At 36.9% G+C, this 16,220-nt stretch overlaps 1 protein-coding gene across 2 annotated transcripts in view; it reads left to right on the plus strand.

Annotated features, from left to right (window-relative positions):
- The window catches only part of CNTNAP2 (contactin associated protein 2), a 1,959,883-nt gene that overhangs the window by 168,139 nt on the left and 1,775,524 nt on the right, over nt 1-16,220 (plus strand). The window lies entirely within an intron of this gene.

Genomic DNA, 16,220 nt, shown 5'->3' on the forward strand with positions numbered 1-16,220 from the left:
GTGGATTAGACAAACAGATGTTAGAAGATAGCATTCTATGCAAAAATCTCAACTCACTTCTTTAGCAAAGGTTGTGAAAAGTATGCAGCTCATAAATTTGGGCTCATATCATTTTGACTTGTCATTGTTTGCTTTCTTACTCTCTTCAAGCCAGACTTGACTTACATGTGTATATTTAGGACCTGATTCTCTTCTATAATAATTGAATATTCTGCTTGATGTCTATTAATATGAAAACCTTGAGTGGGCATTGAATCTGATTTTATTTTAGGATGTGTTAATAAAAACAGTATTCTGTGTAGCTCCTCTCATTTAGCCAGACAGCAGATAGCAGGAAGCAAGATGAATTTTCATCATTGGTGCATGTCTGTGTTGTCACTTTGATTCTCATCTGCCTTGACTTACCCCATAGTTCCTGCTCCATAAACGAATGAAGACGCAAACCCATTCCTTTGGTCTCACACAGTAAAAGTTTCCATTTCCTCTAACTGTGCTATAGGTAAGCAAAATATTTTAAAAATTTATATAATGCTATACACAGTAAGAAGGAAGAGGTACCAGATTAGATAGAGCCTTTTGAAATGTTGTGTATATTTTTATACTACTGTTACAGAGTGGATTGATCTTCTCCACTGCTCACTTCCAGGATCTGACTCTGTGATCAGATATATTTTTTTCTCTTCTTTGAGCACATTGAAGGCATGGACAGTAGTTCATGTGGCTTTCACAGTAGTAGGTTGATTTAACTGATCAAAATTTAGAGTCATCTGACTACACCAGCATGAAATTACATGGAAAGGAATTTTCTATTTCCACTCATACAGTTCCCTCAAGTTTCTTTGATTTTCTGAGTTCAAACATTAGAATTTTTTTGAAAAAATCGACAATAAATAAGGAAAATACAAGTTATTTTCTAAATGGCTTGATTTCTAGGGAACAGGAAAAAAAATGCAGTTATATTGAAAAATTTTCTGATTTTTAGATCAGGTGATAATTAAGAAATGTTTACAGCCAGACTAACAGGCCAGTTTAAAATGATTTTCAGAAATATAAAGTCTGGTCATGGTGAGATTTTTGTTGATAATATTTTTGCCTAGAAGGTGAGGACACCTTCAACAGGAGAACAGAGAGAAAAAACATGGTGTCTGGAGTGAGGACATGCACAAAGCAGCCCTGTCCTCACTCAATGGGACATTTTCCCCATTTGAGTCATTTGATTGTGGTAGAATCAGGCTTGAATTTTGAAACAACTGGAATGGGGAAACAGGAAGCTCTGTTTTACTTGTTCAGTTTCCTGCAAGTAAGTGGCATACCGCCTGGTTCTCCCGTTGGAAATGCAGGACTTTCTGGCCAAAACTTTGGAGAGGAAGGACCTCACTAGGCAGAACTCACATCTCATTTTCAGTTTGCCCAACTGTGCTTCATGGATCCTGCACCTTCATCCAGGCCTAGAACACTTACAGGCTTCAAAATTACCCTTCTAAGTACCACCTAACAGACTCCCTGTAATGAGAACGTGGCCTTCCTAGTGACTGCAGCAGCCTCCAACATGGAGACGATTAAATGGGGAATGCAGACTGAATCTCATTATGGCCTTGCTCCAGAATAAAGTTATGTGGCCTCAGTGGGGTGCGTGGGAATGATGGGCAAAGCCAAGAAAAGAGATGCTCTTCTGTGCCCCCGCTAACACACTGTGGCACTCTCCAATCTGGGGATGTTTAAAAATGTCAAGAAGGAAAATATGGTTCATCTGTGGTCATAAAGACAGGGCTTAAGAATATGTACAATGGATGGTGGCCTCCATGGACGATGAGTGGGTTCATTTTCCCTCACCAATTCTACACGAGACTTAAAGTCTATATTAGAGATTCTTCCCCTTGTCACCTACAATTTTTTCAGGTTTTAAAAGTGGCATTTAAATATGCAGAAAGTCTGGGAAAATAATTCCATTGCTTGAGCATAATTGATAGGCCTTCAAGAATGAGTTGACAGCAATATCACCTGGAAATAGACTCAGAGGGAGAGCCAGGCAATAAAGAGAAAAGAATCTGGAGGGGAAAGGAAGATACCGGGTAGGCTTCATTTCTTTTCTTTCCACCAAGAGCCAATACTGATGGTGGCCATCCAAGTGACATCCAAATTACTACACATTCTAGAGCTTGTCATTGATAGCGACCTAAAATATTTATGGGCTTCGATCAGTAGAGTTTGTTTCTTTTCTATAACTCAGCACACTGAGGATGCTCCTGTGGCAGCAGTGAGCTATAGATTTGCGTAGACCCAACAGCTGGACCCAGGATCTGTACACTCAGATCAATGGTATTACCCACTTCACAGTAAAGAAGTTTCATTCCCAGTTCTTAACCATCAAATAGCTGACTTCTGTGAGTTCTGGTGGGAACTCAGATGGCCTATTGAAAATGTCCATGATGTCTTGGGGCATGTTATGATTTTTGGAAACTTAGTGGTTACTCACATGTTTGAGAAAGGTTTTCTCCCAACCGAGGGTATTGTTTGTATTCTGGAATTAACTCATCCATGGGTGCAGTCTCAGAATGAGGTTCATAATTTGAATTTGGGAAATCTATTGGATCCTCTTTTACTTTCAAGGACATTTTTTTTTCTGTGAATGAGCTGGGGCTCTGTTGTATTCATCCTTTTTATTCCTAGTATGACAGTAACTGACACTTAGTAGGGTTTCTCTCCATGTTTTTTGACTGAATACATGAAAGCACAATGGAGAATGAAAATGGGCACACACAAAGATGGGATACTACTAATGACATTGTGGCCACAAGTTGTAAATTTTGTAAAAGAGAAAATCTGATTTTAGTGGATGGTTTACCATATAATACACAGAATAGGATATGAATGGGAAATCAGAAGATATGAATTACTTTTATTATAGTGAGAAAAATTGGTAAGTGCTTGAAAACAATGGAAATCAGTAGTTGTAGTATTTTCTTGCAAAATACTGCTCTGGTCTTTCTAGTATTTTAAATAACATGGCTTTGGCAGAGTCTTTGGATATTTAGAGTGAAAAGAGTCTTAAATACCGTCTTTTAAAAAAATTATTTATTTATTTGGCAGAGAGAGAGCATAAACAGGGGGAGTGGCAGAGGGAGAAGCAGGCTCCCAGTTGAGCAGGGAGCCTGATGTGGGGCTCGATCCCAGGACCCTGGGATCATGACCTGAACCAAAGGCAGACACTTAACAAACTGAGCCACCCAGGTACCCTTAAATACTATCTTATAAACTTCTTATTTCACATACGTTTGGGAAGACTTTCAGGAAACTCTCCCTACGTGTGATCTAAAGTTCTCTAGAAACACCATGTAAGAAGTTTTTCTTTTTTATGGGCAGTAGATGGTATACAAATGATCAGATTAAGCAGAATAAGCCAGAGTCCAGTTGCCTGTGTTAAGAAATCATGAAATATCTGAAGATCTTTTGTTGAGAATATTTTTTTTTTCTTTTCATCAATTACACTTTGTCAAATGGTCTTTGTTGAAACCCTTGCTGGAACTTGAGATTGTAATTGATAGGGAAAAGGGAGAGTAAAATCTTTTGATCTCTGTCTCTTGGTGTTATGCAGGATATTTATCATTGAGATCAAAAGAGCCAGAGCATCAAGCTAGCCAAAGAAGAGAGCTGCTGTACTGATTTTGGTAGAGACTGGAGACAACAGACGAGGGAGTGCATAAGAATGACTCAATCAAAAACAAAAAAATGAGTGCCTTTCTGCTTAGCACCCTTGTATCCATAAATAACGTGAAGATCTACAAATAATAGATCCATTAGTACATTCATAATATTATCCATAATATGAATTCATGGTAAGTCCATAAATAATATTGTCCAGGAAGAGAAAGACCCCACTCCTTCAAAGAGAATCTATAGTCCAAGTGTATTAGGCATTAAAATATTAACAATCCTGAAGAAATAGCTTTTGCTCATTCTTGAATTGGAAAGCTTTTAGGGGAGAATTAAAATTCCTGGAAATACAGAATTCTTTATTTTGTTAATAAATGCTTCATTTATTGAAATTATTTCTCCCTCTCCAGCACTTACCCTTTATGATGTCAATGAAGTTTATCTTTATTATGATACACATTCATATCTATTCTCCCCAGTTCCTTTTGTTCCAGATATTTATTATCACATTTCCTAAAGAAATTTCTATTATAAGACATGCATTGGTAAACTAATTCTCAGAAGAGTTAAAGTGACTTCATGCCTTGCCACTCCAGGGATTACTTGCATTTTAAAGAGATATAATGATTCTCCCATAAAAGAGAATAATGCTTAATCTGAGATTCCTAGTATCCTGATCTGTACGTGGAGTTATGATTATTGGCTGTTAGAACTGGTTGTGTACCCATTCAGTCCAGACCAAGACACACACACACACACACACACTCATTCCCTGATAATTCTGTTCTTTGACTCCCAATTACTCTCCAAAAAGATTATCCTCTGTCTCCTGTTTAAACTGAATACTTAAGAAGCAATAAGATCATGTCCCTGTTTTTGTGAATCTAAGGCAAATGCACTCAGCTTTTATTTTCCCCTGTTTAATTTTTGTGTATTGGGTGTTTTCCGGGCCAAAGAAGACCTAGAATGTCAGACTTATGAGGCTTACTGAATACTATCTTTCCTCTTCCCTGTTTTTGTGTATTTTTAGAGCTGTCTTTATAATTCTTATTTTGGATTACCATTGAGAGAGTGAAGGGGGAGACATACACACACACACACACGTACACACAGAAAGAGATTGTGAAAATATGAAGTGTGATTATGAAGGACTAACACATGACAGGCATTTAATGATTCAGCTCCTCATTTCCTTATTTTCTTCCATCTTTCTTCCTACTTCCCCTGTGAGGTATGTTTTCAGCAAAAATCTCCTAAGTTAATATTGGGTCAGTGAGACAGATCATGTGAATGTGGTTCCGGTAATAATAATTAACTTCCAGTTCAGATACAACTTCCCGTGAAGACATTAGACAGACTTACTAAGGTTTGTCCATGCATTCTTCTGGCCACGGTCTGAGCCTGCTTTGCCAATTTCCGAAAGAATTTCTCAGGCTTGACACTGTTTTCTGTTGATGTTGATTAACTTCTGGAAATTATATTTTGACTAAATAGTATTAAGATTCAAGTTAATGATTCTGCCTACAATTGTGTCTGCTTATTAGGCATTCAACACAATGCTCAGACGTGGCAGACTTAACAAATATTCTCACTGTTCTCTTCCTGAAAATCCTAATTCTATTAAGGATCACATATACACACCCAACTGATAATGAATAGGGAAAAGCAGATACCTGTGTTGAGGCCAGTGAAGGACACTTATATTAATTTTTCACACACCTGCGTATACATGATTCAGAAAATCAACAGACGATTATTTCTGTTTGTGCTCTCCAAGTCCTCAAAGAGAATTAATGCAATCCATTTCAAAGTCCTAGAGCCAGCCTTGCATATCTCCTGCCTGAATTCTCCCAAGTCTCTAATTCTTGTCAGAGCTGCTATGAATCAGTTGCCTGACAGTGGGTGTCGTTCGCTGATAGCAAATTAATTCAAACAGCCCTCAGTCCATGTAGGACAGATCTGTCATGTGCCTCTTGGCACTCTTCTTTGTGTTATAAATGGAGGGATTTCAGCACTTACTATCTCATTTACAATTTTGTATATGTTGATGACACATCGTAGCCACAAGGAACTGTGAAAATGCCCAGGGACAGGTAGGTGCGCAAATCAGACACAAAAGAGTAAAAAACCCACAGATTAGCTGAGTGATGACTTTTTATATTTAACTCATGACAGCCGTGGACAGCACTGCTGGCATCCAATTCACAGAACTGTTTTACTCTCCACTTTATGACTGATCCAGCTTGATACAATGTGTTTTAACCAAATGTAACAAGTAAGTCTCAGCTTGTCAGGTAACGTGCTGCCCACTGGAGGTCCAGTTTTCTTTTGGAAAGAAAGTCTTATTTCCTTGATGTTATTCTTTTTTTTTTTTTTTTAAGATTTTATTTATTTATCTGTCAGAGAGAGAGAGGGAGAGAGAGCGAGCACAGGCAGACAGAATGGCAGGCAGAGGCAGAGGGAGAAGCAGGCTCCCTGACGAGCAAGGAGCCCGATGTGGGACTTGATCCCAGGACGCTGGGATCATGACCTGAGCCGAAGGCAGCTGCCCAACCAACTGAGCCACCCAGGCGTCCCTCCTTGATGTTATTCTTGTTTAGATGTCCAGTATGCAGTAGAGAAGATAAATTATTTTCCATCATAAGTGTAAAAGTGGTTTGATGTATTCCCCCCCACCCCTAGAAAAATAGAACTAGAAAAATAGAACAACTTATTTTAGACGGTAAGTCCTAAAAATGGCTTGATGATAATAAAATTTCATTGAGATGGAGTGAGCAAGGGAGAAATTTCACTGATTTCTTCAACTTAATTCTTCAAGGTTATATGGAGAAAAAATAAGGCATTTAATGTATATAGGACTCAGTGGTTCCATTGCTTTTCCTCTACACAAAAATCTTGATTTAAGGGCAATGAGAGACAGCCAAATAATAGGCAGTACTATAAACAATATGCTCTGTACTCTTTTGTACACAGTGGATCAGCTGTGTTGGTTAAACACTTAATTTTAAAAACATTAGCATCAGGTAGATAGCAGTGGGCACCTCTTAAATAATACGAACAATTGTGTGGTTGCGCAAAAACGATAAAACTTTGATTTAAAAAAATACTTGAAAATACTATCCTATTGATTCTGCAAAATTTAGCAACTGTAACACTGGGCATACCTCAAATGAAATTAAAATTTAAAAAACCTGCCTCTATGACTTATCTCGCACGCAGTCCATTCATACTTTGATTGCTTATCAACAAATGAGAAGGCTATAAATGCTCAGTGCATTTTGAAGGTCAGTTTTTATGGCTGCATAATTTTAAACTAGCTTAATCCTCAGTGGCTATTGTAATAAAAAGGAATGAATTAATGGCCTCTTAACTAAAGTGAACTTTTGATACAGAAACAAAAGGAATATTAAGCCTGCCCTGCCTTAAGTGAAAAGATTAAGAGCTTTATTCTGTGGAATAAATTGGGCAGTACCTACGATCTAGGACTTTTGCATTGATTATCCAGGATATGAAAAGGGTGATAAGAGAGGTGGGGATAGACTATTGCTGGAAAGAGGCACAGAATGTGTAGCGACGACTCGTGCCAAGATCTTAACGTGAGCCGGTAGAAACCACAGGGTGTACGTTGAGTACCAAAGTGATGTTCTCCGTCTTAGCTGTGGCATCCACAGTTTCCAAGATGTTTTGTCCTTGACAGAATTAGAACCAAATCTTTTTTTTTTTTTTTTTAAGAACTTCAATTCATCTTGCTCCAAAGATGCCCTGCTCAGGATTCTGGAAATGTATCATTTTTGTTGTTGTTGTTGTTGTTTTTTTGCGGGGGGGTTGTAGAGTGGGTGACTATGGAACAGTCCTTCTTCTCATAGAACATGTAATCAAATGAGAGTATAAAAAATAGCTAAATATGTTGGATGGGGATAAGGGTTCTGAAGACAAAGACAAGACAAAGACAAGAACAGAGAGTAGTCTGGAGGATGGGAAGTGCTCGAGAAAGGCCTCTCTGATAGGATAAAGAATCCCAGTGATGTGAGAAGAAACCATGCATGCATCTGGTACCTGAACTTGCCCTTCTACATGAGCAGCGAGACCAAAGGAGGAGTGTTCTTGACTATTGGAGGAAAAGCGAGTAAAGATACCATGGTGGGGGCCCCTGGGTGGCTCAGTGGGTTAAAGCCTCTGCCTTCAGCTCGGGTCATGATCCCAGGGTCCTGGGATTGAGCCCCATGTCGGGCTCTCTGCTCAGCGGGGAGCCTGCTTCCTCCTCTCTCTCTCTCTGTCTGTCTGCCTGCCTCTCTGCCTAATTGTGATCTCTGTCAAATAAATAAATAAAATCTTTAAAAAAAAAAAAAAGATACCATGGTGGTTTAGATCCAGGTGGTAGTAGCAAAACTGAGGTGTTTTGTGTTACATGTAGCTTCAACTTCCTAATTCACCAATTAGCCAATATGTACTAGGGATATCCTATGTCCAGAACAGTACTACATCCACATTCTTTCCTTTCAATTACCTCAACTATAATCACGCTGCAGGTTCTGCAGGAAAGCAACATCATGATTTAATGATTCCAAGGTCTAACACATGACCAAACGGTCTGTAAGAGCCAAGCAGTAATCAGAAGGCTTGATTCAATAACCAAGTATCCAATAAATCTCTCAGGCATTTATCAGTTTTATTCCATTATTCCAGCAGTGGGATTTCTAACTGCCTCAGTCACTCAGAATACAGACTCAAGCTCAGAGTAAGCAGAGATGGTCTCTGGACATCAGAGGGAAAAGAAAAATGTTTAAAAATTTGTAAATTCGACATTCGGGTTTGTCCCCCGCCATCTCCTCAGGAGAGGAAAGGAAGCACCATTAGCCCCCAGTTTAGAGTCTACTTATCACTAGTTAGGTAAGCTGAGTTTATCCTAGTCACCTTGAATTTATTTTTGGTGTTCTGGTTATCTGTTCTGGTGTACCAAAATCCCCTCAACTTAATGTCTTAAAATAACAGTTCTAATTTGCACATAATTTTGTGGGTCAGAAATTCAGAGAGCGTCCTGATTCGTGTGGCATCGCCTGCAGTCATCAGGGCTGGAGGATCCACCCCCCCCCCCAGATGAGGAGTTAATCGCTTCTGGGGCTTCTTATCTCTCCATATTGTATCTCCTCCTCCAAGGACCCTCCACATGGCACCGGGTTTCACATGGGATGGTGATCTCTGGGTGGTCGTACTTCCTTCATGGTGACCGGCAGAACCAGTGTTCCAAGGGGCCTGCCGAAAAGCTCCTGGGTCTCTTGTGTTCCACATCATTCCACCTGTCAGTGAAGTAGCAAAGCATTTGTAGTCACCTTTAAATGTCACACAGATCATGCAGAGTTTAATGATGACAATATTGCAGAATATGACAATAATGACAATGTACATGAGGATGCCTTTATTCTTCATGCAAAAAAGTTAAAGTATGTTTGAAACTTGATTTACTCTGTCAGTGAACAAGTTATCACACATTTTTAAAAAGATTTTTATTGAGAAAATTTTATTATTTTAATCTCTCAGTGATTGCTTCCTCTGTGTGTGTGTGTGTGTGTGTGTGTGTGTGTGGAGAGAGAGAGAGAGAGAGAGAGATAACCCCCTAATAAATAAAGTCATATGGTATTTAATTTCTACAAAGGTAGTACTGTTTATATTGGTAAGGGCCCAAGGTGACTCATACTATTAAATCTTAAAATCAAATGCATATTTTTATCTTGGGATTACTTAATTTATTTTAGGACCATTTACTCAAAAAGTAAATAGGGTGGGAAAACAACCATAAAACTCTTTATGTATTCCTACTGCTGATATCCCCTGAAATACAAAATTGGAAACATCAGGAAATCAATTGCCTAAAGGAAAGTTTCAATTAATTATAATGTCTTAAATATTTTGTAAGGCGTAATGAACCTGAAAATGCTTGCCCTTTATTATGGTGACTTTGAACCAACTGTTCTTCTCGTTTAATAATTTCTTCTTTATTTATCTGCTCGATCAGAGATCAGCAGTTACCCTTCAAAATATGTCACGTATTCAGTTATCTCCAAGTGTGAATTATCAGGAGATCTCAGAGAAATTTCCAAATGGAAAACTGCATTTATGAACGAGTCAATGTGATTTGTGAGTATAGGCTTTCATTATCTACTCATCATCCCTGAGAATTATGCACTAACATGCTTTGTTTGTGAAGCAAACAATAAATAATACTAATGTGAAAATAATTATTCAGTTTTACTTTTATGGGTACTAGATTCCTGTTTGATTTTGTGCTGTGAAATATATCCCCAACCCAGGAAGTATCATTTTTGTGCATGCCCATATATACCATGAGAGAGGAAGGAAGGATGCCCTGGCCACTTCCCCGAGTGTCTGGGAACCAAGGTCAATTCCTTCATCTAAGAGTAAATTCTGTCAACCTGAAACTTCTTTACAGTCAAGGGGATACAGCTATCCTCCCAATGTTGTTGGATAATCAGGGTGATGATGGTGATTAACTTTTGTAGTTTCAAAGAATTTTTATTAATCTAAACTATAAGTAAAGATTCACTGCTCTGCAAAGTCAGTTTCTGTGAAATCATATTAAATGTCAGAGTAGAAACACATGCCTCACCTCTCGTGCCCTAAAAAAAAGTATATGTATACCTACGCATATATGTGTGTATATGTAAATATATTTACAAATGTACTTGTATGTTAAATACATGTAAATATATGTATTTATGTTATGTATTATATATGTATTATATTTTATATAAATTTATATTTTTATATAACAATGCATATGTTTATGTATGCACATTATATAATATACTATGGGTAAAAATACAAATAAATTGAAATTCCATATAAATACATATATACACACATAGTGTATATAGTGTTTATTTAGAAGAAGGAAGGTTTGGGGCACCTGAGTGGCTCAGTGGGTTGGGGCCTCTGCTTTCGGCTCGGGTCATGATCTCAGGGTCCTGGGATCGAGCCCCGCATCGGGCTCTCTGCTCAGCAGGGAACCTGCTTCCTCCTCTCTCTCTGCCTGCCTCTCTGCCTACTTGTGATTTCTCTCTGTCAGATAAATAAATAAAATCTTAAAAAAAAAAAGAAGAAGAATGAAGGTTTGCTTTTAAGCCTCCTATTTAAAAAAAAAAAAGAATTCGCAGATTCCCTTCAACTTTGACAAAACTGTAAGATTTGCTTTACTCTGGCTTTGAGGTTCTGTCCCTGGCACATTTAGTTATTCTATAGTGACATACACTAAGGAAATATTTATATTCTCAGAGGTGGAAGGTTCCATTCCCTCCGTTGATACTGGTTATGGGAATATTTGATACTAGTTGCACAAATACCATGTGTTTCATATAGAACTTGCATATTTTATCAATGCCAAGCCTGATCATAGGTTATACCAAGTTTTTTTTTAAATATTTGCATAGTTCAAGGGTTATATGAAAACAGTGCTGATTGTTGTACAACTGTGTAATGGAAAGGATAAAACATGGATGGATTTTGTATGTGAATGCTTTAAACTTTCAAATAGTAATTATCAAGAACCTCTTCGTGAGTTATTTAAGTTTTCTGGAGTTTTACTTTGCATATATTTATTCCATTACTTAGGAGTCCTATTTTGTGGATAATTTCAATCACATGAATGAGCCCACCCATAATAAAATAAATCACATATAATGCTAAAATTCTTACAAATTATTTCAGATGGCTAAAAATGCTTATTGTTACAGAAAAACAGGACAACCTTAGAGTGTATTGATTATGCAGAAACGAAATGCGTTACAGGGAATCTACATTTTAAATGAGGTAATATTATAGGTTAGTATAATAGGAATAGAAAATTTTGCTGTTCCTTGTGGGAAAACCTCCTAGAGTGTGCTTAGGAGAACGTTGCCTTCACTAACTCTCAGCTAAGTTTTAACTAGGTTGACTGCACAAAAGCTCATGGGATGGGAATGCACTTTGGCCCAGATAGGAAGTAGGAACAGATCGTTGGCTTTAGTGATTGGTTAAGGGACAGGCACATGACTCAGTGTCAGCCAATCAAAACTAATTGGTTTTGCTTAAAGCTGCCTGTAGGAACCACCACTTATTTTCTGCTGGACTTAAAGATAGGAGGATAAATTACTAAAGTTCCTGGCAGATCTCTTAGTACTATCTGGAATTTATGAATAAATCAAAGTGGAGGTGAACAGGGCCAAGAAACTCCCTAGTTCTGTAACATGAGGCTCTTGCTCAAGCATTGCTTGGATTCAGTCACAGGTAGGGGTGTGTGTGTGTATGTGTGCATGAGTAAGTGTGTGTGTGTGTGTGTGTGCATGCGTGTGATGGATCACTTTGTCAGTCCAATGAAGCCAAAAGTAGCTTTCTTGAAATAATGTTTCTAAATGCATAAATTAAAATATATAGGGTTAAATAGACAGAACAAATCATATTGAAAACTAACTCTAACCAGGGAACCTAATTATGTTTTGGGAGTTTTTTGTTCGTTTGATTATTGGGGTTGAGTTAAGCAATTTTTAAACATACCTCTGAGACTTTTTCATATTTGTCCTATTTGTTGTTTATGAAACCTAAATTAAAGCAAGGGGTGATTTTTATCTAAATAGTTACATCATTATCTTATTTTTAGAATGAAAAAGCATTTCAGAAATTGAGGACAAGACTAGGGTTAACAGATGAAATACAAGCTTGGTATTAAACACCAGTTTAGTATGAATTTCAAATAAATAGTGAATAACTTAGCTTTAATAGGCACAAAATATTGCATGGGGTAATCTTTTACTAAAACATTTTACTGAAATCAGATGCTACTTATCTGAAATTCAAATTTAAGTGGACAATCTGTATTTTTATTTGCTAAACCAGTAACCCTACTAAAACCAGTCTAAAGCTAGCCAGTTTTAGAGGTCATTTGTCATGATCAAGTCCAAGGAAGTACAACTGTGTCCACTAACAATTCTACCTGACAAATATCAGACTCATGGACTAGTCTCAGAGCTGTCCCTATCTTAGGTTTTGTGAATTCTGGGTAGACAAAGTCTGCTCAACTAGATTTAATTCTGTGCTTTAATGTATTGATGATCATATAAAAGTGGTAATAAAAGACTTACAGAAGGCAGTTGAAGATATAGGCTAGTATCTTCCCAGAAAATCTGCCTAGACTTTAATGCCCAGAAGAAAATGTCTTTTCCAAAATTATTTGTTGAGCTTCCTTTTACAAGCAAAGTATAATTCACTACATTTTTTCCCTTGCCCTTTCTGTAAGGCACTGTGATTTTAGTTGTAATGCTTAATAGCAATTGAAATCAACTTCTCTATTCTTCGGTTTAGACATTTTAACATACCTCTGTTTTATGTCTGACCTATTTTACTGACATTATTTTAAGTTTGATCACTTTTTACAAAGAGATCATGTTACGTTTTAAGTGATTTGAATGATATAAGTTATAAGTGATTTTATAAGTAATTTGAATAATTTCAGAATGTAAAATATTGTGAGAATGTAAAGTATTGTTAAGAAATTTTATAAGAAAAAAAGAAATTTTATAAGAAAGTTCATATATCATGCAGAAACTATAGGTCTTAAATCCCAAAATATCTAATTGAATTATTTTAACATTTATTGGGATTTTAATTAAGACCGAGTAAAAATATTAACTGCCTCTGATGATATTATAGACTTGGAACAAGTTTTGATTACTAGATATAGTAGCACAAATGAAATAGTGATGCATGCATTGGATCAATATGTCAAATTTAAGAAAATATGGTATAGTAACATTATAATTTTGTTGTATAAATAAAATGATTTTATCATTGGTAATGTAATAATGCTTATATATTGCTATAAAGAATGGATTTGACAATGAATTTTAAAGATTGAAAAGCAATTTGTGAAAAGAAGTTTTAGTATTTAATTCTGGTGTTATTTTTTAATAGCTAAAAGAAACATTAAAAAAATAAAAAGCAGACTAGCCAAATTGTCTAAGTATTCATTTTAAGCATACTAAATACTGTATAGTGAGTGCTTCATAATTTAAAATTTTTATGGGCACACCTAATTGCTTTTAGATACTCAGGGCATCTTATGGGGAACATGTGGCGGACATTATTATGCATTACTTTGGAAAAGAGATTGGGGGTGCCTGCGTGACTCAGTGGGTTAAAGACTCTGCCTTTGGCTCGGGTCATGATCCCAGAGTCCTGGGATCGAGCCTCATATTGGGCTCGCTGCTCAGCAGGGAGCCTGCTTCCTCCTCTCTCTCTCTCTCTCTCTCTCTCTCTCTCTGCCTGTGTCTCTGCCTACTTGTGATCTCTGTCTGTCAAATAAAATCTTAAAAAAAAAAAAAGAGATTGAATTTTTTTTCAAATAATTGCTTCTGTACTTTTTGGGGGGTATAATTCTTCATTTTTCAGCAGTAATTCTTGATGTCTGTAACATGCTAGATTTTATTAATTCTAGGACCTTTTTGTCATCAAAACACTTTCAAACAATGAAATCTAAAAATCATCGTCACTCAGGTTGTGTTTCGCATTACCAGCAAATACACAAATCTCCAAAGCCCCAACATTAAAGCTTGCAGAGTGGGTGTCGCTTTGGAAGATCATTCTCCAGGGATAATAGTAGAGGCCTCTTTTATCCCTAGGAACCAAATGGTCAGAGTATTATTAGAAGGAGGTGATGAATCAGATATATTTACCAATATGCTACAGGCTGATATCCAAATATGGCTAACCCTACATGACTGAAGATTCAGAATTCAAATGCCAGCATCAATGACTTTTTCTTCAGAAATACCACATAACGAATGCTCTTAATATCTGAAAGAATGTCATTATGTGGAAAAGCAGAAAATTTAAAACTCTAGATCCTAACAGTGACTTAGCAGAGTTCAGTTCCAGGATGCATGAGTGGCTCAGTTAAGCCTCTGACTCTTGATTTCAGCTCATGGTCATGATCTCAGGTCATGCTCTTAGGGTCGTGAGTTTGAGTCCACGTTGGGCTCCATGCTGGGTGTGGAACCTGCTTAAGAGTCTCTCTCACTAAAAAAAAAAAAAAAAAAGAGTCTCTCTCACTGTCCTTCCCTCCCTCTACCACATTTATGCTCTCTCCCTCTCTTTAAAAAAAAAAAAAAAGGCATTCATTTCCAAATGTAAAGAAATTATAGGATATAATTAGTTTTACTTATATATTTTATGTATGTGTATGATAAAATCTACCTCTAAGTGTAAATACGTTCTTTCAATACGCATGAAAATTCTAGATGTTAGAAAGCACGTAATTTAATTGGCTGGGTGTACTCCTTCTTTTTTTTTTTTAAGATTTTATTTATTTATTTGACAGAGAGATCACAAGTAGGCAGAGAGGCAGGCAGAGAGAGAGGGAAGCAGGCTCCCCACTGAGCAGAGAGCCCTATGCAGGGCTCAGTCCCAGGACACTGAGATCTTAACCTGAGCCAAAGGCAGAGGCCTAACCCACTGAGCCATCCAGGCACCCCTGGGTGTACTCCTTCTTAATGGGTGGATCTACCAACAGGTGCTATCTCAGATTTGAGTACTGCTATGCTAAATCCTTAGTATCCTAAGTTCTGGTTTGGAGCCCTTTTGTCCCATTTCTTTGTCTATTGACTCTAGCACCACAACATATTAATTATTTTATGCATCTAGTAAATGCTAACATTTTAGGGTAAGACATTACTTCTTTATTGCTCTTCATTTGTAAAAATACTTTTGGCTGTTCTTTCTTGTTAATTTCAAATTTAACTTCCGATTTACTGCCCGTCCCCTTTCAAGCGCTCCCCCCACCCTGATGAAGCTGAATCGTAGTCATGAATAATCGGTATTCGCGGTTCAAAACCTAGAAATGCAAGATGATTTTTCTACTTTTTCAAATTTCGTTGTATGTGATTGAGGGAAGAGCTTCTTTTTTTTTTTTCTTAATATAGGTGACATATCTTTCTTGTTCACTCTAATCTCTAACAGATTATTTCCTCTTTTTATTTCTGAAGGCCGAACAATAGCTTTCATGAAGATTTTCCTAAAAACACGTGGGTTAAGGTTGTGGTAAACAACATCTTAGTCTTTGGTTGTGTGGAACAGAGATGTAGAGAACACTGCATCTCTGATTAGGCTACAGATCTGAAGCTAGACGTGAAGTTATGAATGATCTAATTTCACACTTCTCTTCTTTTTTTTTGTAAAGAAAATAATCCTCCACATACTACATATTGTGCCTGTCACATTTAAAATCTTAAATGTGCAATATGCTTGACTCATCCAGTATATTTATCCTTTGCTACAATGACATTCAGCAAGGCAGAATTAAGTACCCTCATATGTTAGAGTTGTTCATGCATACTCTTTTGAAATGTCTTTTAAAATGTTAAAGAAATCACCAACTGCAATCAATTTTTTAGAAGAGAGGCAAGGAATTTTCTTTAATATCTGAAACATGGAAGCTGGTGATTTAATAAAACATGCTATTAAAAGAAAAATTGTGTATCTAATTGAAACAATCCGAGGTGAGTGAATTATCAGAAATTGTC

The sequence above is a fragment of the Lutra lutra genome, chromosome 11, assembly GCF_902655055.1.
Source record: "Lutra lutra chromosome 11, mLutLut1.2, whole genome shotgun sequence".
Classification (NCBI taxonomy): Eukaryota; Metazoa; Chordata; class Mammalia; order Carnivora; family Mustelidae; genus Lutra; species Lutra lutra.